Below are 5,570 nucleotides of genomic sequence, written 5' to 3' on the forward strand. Positions count from 1 at the left end.
GCCACGGCGAATATCGCGTTCGATGGAACGATGAGGTGTATGAGATATATGTCGACATTGACATAGTTCAGAGAATTAAAAGACTGCGGCTATACTGGCGAGGTCATGTTGTCCGAATGGGCGAAAAAATGGGAAGCAGAGGAAGAGGAAGACCTCAACTCCGTTCGAAGGGCCAGGTGGAGAAAGAAATGGCTACGCTTGGAATATCCAATTGCTGCCACGTAGCGAAAAGAAGAAACGACTGGCGCGCTGTTGTTAACTCGGCTATAATCGCGCAAGCGGTGTCTACGCCGCTATGAAGATAAAATGCCATAACCAAGCACTAAATTAACATATACTGGTAGAACTCTAATTTGCCGCAGAGCTTCTCAGGAGGAAAGGCAGATGTGGGCTGAACATTTTGGAAAATTCTGTGCCGCTCCGCACTCTAATAGGTTTAATGTACAGATCTCACAAATAATTTTAGCTAAGATAACTAAAGATAAACCTACCGACAGAGTCCGTTGTTATTTACGTGAGTACTTCTCGGCGACGGCCTAACCTCACGGCGCTTTCTATTTCTATAAGCACATTGATCAATACAATGCGTTGATCAGCGCCCCAAAACATAAATGCATTCAGCACTTATTCCTTGGTTCCAATTGGTTCAGGTGGATAGGGACACCTTACCCGCCTTGCTCGGGTACGAGGCCCGCCCTAAACCTCTGCCGTACTATGGGTCCGGCACCCGGCCGCAATGCGACTCCACATTGGACTGCATTTGCAACCCTGCCTGCATTTACGTTTAAACCACAGCCACCACAAATCTCCACAAAGGGCCAAACCCAATGAGCAGATAGGAGTAAACTCCAGGGGCTAACTGCTCACCGTGGTACCAGGTTATAGTCTCTGGTGAGACTTTGTAGCTTGTCCAATACCAGTTGAAATTAAATAAGACCCCATCTAAGGGTCGGAAAAAAGAGTACTCATGCTAAGAGTAATTATAGATACAAAATCACTAATTATAATCTAATCTAAGTATATAAATAAAAATGAATCGCCAAAATGTATGTACGCTCATAACTCAATAACTCCTGGACCAATTTGGCCAATTCTTTTTCTTAAATGTTCGTTGAAGTTCAAAGATGGTTTTTACGGCGAGAAAAATTCGAATAACTTCCGGAAAACCCCTAAAAACAGCCTTTTTCTTTTCGCCATACAAACGTTAAATACTTACATACATACCTACATACATATATATGTATGTATGTACATACATATGTATATAAAAATGAATGTTTGTTTGTTAGTAACACTAAGAGAACGGTTGATGAAATTTTTAAAGGTTGTTTGTTGTGGATCGGGAAAGGTTTAGAAACAAATACCTTATACTTTTCATGAGGAGAAGTCGGAAAATTGGACAATTCCAAAAAGTAACATTTTTCATACACATTTTTTTCAATTTTTGTTTGTTTTGTTTTTCAATATTTTGATTTGTAAATTATTTGAATTGTTCAATTGCGGTCGCTTGCTTTTTTATTCCGACTATCCAAAGGAAAAATTATTGAAAATTATTCAGTGAAACTTTATGTGTGTTTCAGACGAAGTGATCAATTACAGATTGAAATTTATTACGAAGCCACGAAAAGGTCGCGCTAATATTGGTTCTTTTTGCCATCAACGTATTGCAGCCCAAGGAAATGCAATAATTACTCCCAAAATGCGATGACATACATACTACGTGCGTAATTATGGATCGCGGTCAATCAGCTAGCGATCGTAACGATATCACAGCACGACTTTTTAAACAATAACTGCGATGTTTGATGATCTTTATCTTGAAGCAACCTATGGTATATATGGTGCTGTTAGATGCTGAATGTATTCTGTTGAGTAGCAAAAAAGAGGTTTGCGGCACGCACACAGTCATCTTTGGATGCGGATGGTGATTACACCAGATCTTCTTCTTCTTCTTAATTGGCGTAGACACCGCTTACACCAGATCAAATTGATGAAATCATTTCAGCGGAAATTCCTTATTCAGAGATAGATCCAGAATTATACGAAGTGGTGAAAACCAATATGGTTCATGGACCTTGCGAACCTTACAATCCTACTTTGGTTTGTATGTCTGACAATAAATGCACGAAACACTACTCATGTGCTTTTCTTTCGGAAACGGAAATGGGAAATGATGGATATTCACTGAATCGGCGTCGCTCACCAGACGACAATGACAGAACATTTAGCATTTAGAGGCGTGAATATCGACGTTAACAACAGATCGAAGTTGACAACACATGGATCGTACCATATTCGCCACTTTTGTCTAATTCACATTCAAAACTCATGTCAATGTTGCATACTGCAGATTGGTGAAATCGATCAAATACGTTTGCAAGTACGTCACCAAAGAAAGCAACATAGCGGTTATTGGCCTTGAACGATATGAGATCAGCAGTATCAAATGGGTCGATATGTGAACCGCAATAAAGCGCTTTGTAGGATATTTACTTTTGCAATTCATGAAAGTTTTCCGACTGTTGTGAGTCTCGCGGTTCAACTTCATTTAAGTCATCGCGTATTGTGAATGGTACTGTGTGTGCAACATTTTGAGAAGCATGCCAGCAGTTGCATTTGCTGGAACATGATAATCACTGGAAACAGACGAAGGACAATGCAATAGTTACTTCGCATGCCACTGAAGTTCGCATACTTTTCGCGAAGATCATTTCGACATATCAGCCTTCAAATTCGCTTTAATTGTGGGATACGAAAAAATGGCATTGCCGACGACATTTTACATTGTACGGATATTCGCTTAGAATTGGAAATGGGCAAATTTCGGTTGATACTTCCAGTGGATTGATATCAGTTTCACCTCCATTTTGTCAATTCACTTCAACGGAAGATGAACTCATCACGAATGTTTATCCGAACATTGGTCAAAGTATCGTAACTGCAATTACTTGAGTGCACGCGCAATTTTAGCTGCCAAAAATACCGATGTTAATGACTTAAACTGGAAGGTTCAAAGTCAAATTCCGGGAGGTTTCTTTATATATTTACGCACCAGAACAGAAATCAAAAAATTATGTTTATTAAGTTGCGCTACATTAAAAAAATGTAGAAACAATACAATTTCAACTTTTTTTCATTTCAAAACACATAATTTCACGCAGGACAACGGCTGCGGGGTCAGCTAGTTATAAAATAATAACAATTACAATGGTTAAATTCAATTTTTTATTTAATTTTAAAAAATTTCTTGTAGTTATCAACTTATTCTAAAACATTTATTTAGAAATCTATTTTATTTCTTCTGGAGCTGCAACTGTTCCTCAGCTTCAACAATTCCAGGGACTGAATTTATTGCATCTCGAAATAAGAAATATTTGAAAAGTTCTGTCAGAAAAGAAGTTCAATCGAATTGCAATTAAATTCACTACCAGTGGCGGATCCAGAGAAGATTCTTGGGGGGGAAATTGAATTTATCCTTCGAATTATGAAACAAAAATTATCAATTCTAATTTTTAGGTAAACAAAGTGGTTATAATCGAAAAGTCAACCATATGCATGCATTACATAGAGGCTCGTTTTATTAAAAATTCAAACAGAAAAATCCTTTTACATTGCATGTTTCATAACGCAAAACGATGACTGCAAGTTTTGCGAATCTTTCGATGACTTCTTCGGCGGTGATTTCGATGTCATGATGCAACGCTAATCCAACTAGTCTTTCTTGAAGCACGGTCATCCTAAGCCATGTTTTGATGCGGCGAAGATAAGAGAAAGAACGTACAGAGCTCGCGTTTGTTACGGGAAGTGTACAGAATACTCGGAGATACATAGGTGTGGATTGTTGGGAATATGTCGACATCACATTTTCTTAATGTTTCCAGTGCAGAAGTTGGAATTTCGCTGCCTTCAATTTTTTGTTGCTGCTGCCAGTGACATTGCCAGTACCTTAATTCACCTTAGAAATTCAATTTTTGTACGCTTTTTTCATCATCCAGAAAATTCCCGATTCTTTCTATCAAGTATCCGATTAGATCATCGATTTCGTTTTCTTTTAAAATACTTGCTTTTTCTGGGAGCAACACACTCAATTGGTAACCATCCAAAACTTCTTGTGAAAAACGAGCTTCCAAATCTTCTTTGATGGTATCCAGCAGAGGTATGTAGACAGAGACCCTGTAGTAATCTTCGCAAGTTTTCACGTCGTAATTTTCGCGTTTCGTTTGTCGACCACATGTTCTCGGTTTCGCTTCGTCAACATCGAGTTTTTCCGCCATTTTCTTGGCTTCTGAATAAATCAATCGGAATATTTCATCAACTTTTTCCCTCTTTTTTCCAACGTGGCAAGCAACGTCCCAATCATTTTTGATGCCTTCGCCAAATCAATTGCTTCCTTTTGAAGAACTACGCTGAGCGAATGGGTGAGCAATAGAATGTCGCTGAGGCAGAAGAGCCCGACGATAAATTCGAACTTGCACAAAGCCCATATGAAAATTGTTGCTTTGCTTGCTTTTTCTCTGTTCTTCCACTCACTGATTTTTGACAGAGCTTCGATGATCAACGGTAACTTCGCGACAAATTGAAGGACAGCATCGTGCCTCTCTACCCATCTTGTTTCACACAACTAGACAATTTTTTCACCAAGTATCATTGTTAATACATACGTTTTGGAAATGAGTTCTTGAAGAATTTGTCGACTTCTCGTATGGCACTGGCAACGTTTTCGATTAATCGTAGTTTCACTGACTTTGAAATAATGTGGTTGAGTTTGTGCGAGAAACACGGAGTCATGACAGCATTTTTTGCTTCTCTCCGAATTTCGTTGAATGCTCCGATATCTGACAGCATGACCGCACATCCATCAGTCCCTATTGTAGTGCATTTCTCCATTCGGAGATTCATTTTCTTCATTGTCTGTCAAACCGGTTTAACAGCTTATCGAAGGTCTATCATATGTGAGATCTACATTTCAAAGTCGCCCGTGGCGCAGTGGTTAAGCTGGCAGGTCACTTGCGCAGCCTAGAGTTCGAACCCGGCCGAATATTTTTTTTTCTACAAAATGTGAATAAAAATCGGGGACATTTCCCGACAGAGCCGGGAAAATTTCTGTGCCTGATTTCCAGGCGTTTTCGGACCAGCTGTTATCGTCGGGAATCGCCGGGTTCCGAGGACGAGGGCAAGTTAAAACTCGGGTTCTAGATGCAAAATTGGCTACTACTATTGTTGAATAAACAAACCTGACCTCAATTTCTCGATACTTACCATTTTAGATACTCAAAATTGGGCACTTTATTTTCCAGAATAAGGTATAACTTCACAGAAATTGACGAAAATGAAATGGGTAACTTGGGCAACTTATAGTTACTATATAGATGATTCCGCTCAGCTGGGCATAGCGTGATTCTATTGGACAGTCAAGTTTGGCGAGATAAACGGATTTAAACGAAACGTCACTATGCGTCGAATGTTTTTATACTCAATAGTACCAATTGTACAGTATGAGACATAGACGAGTATGCCCGCAGAAATATCGAACCTATGGGGAATTCGATAGTCGCAAGCGGCATCATGTC

Source organism: Bactrocera tryoni, chromosome 5 (assembly GCF_016617805.1).
Source record: "Bactrocera tryoni isolate S06 chromosome 5, CSIRO_BtryS06_freeze2, whole genome shotgun sequence".
NCBI lineage: Eukaryota > Metazoa > Arthropoda > Insecta > Diptera > Tephritidae > Bactrocera > Bactrocera tryoni.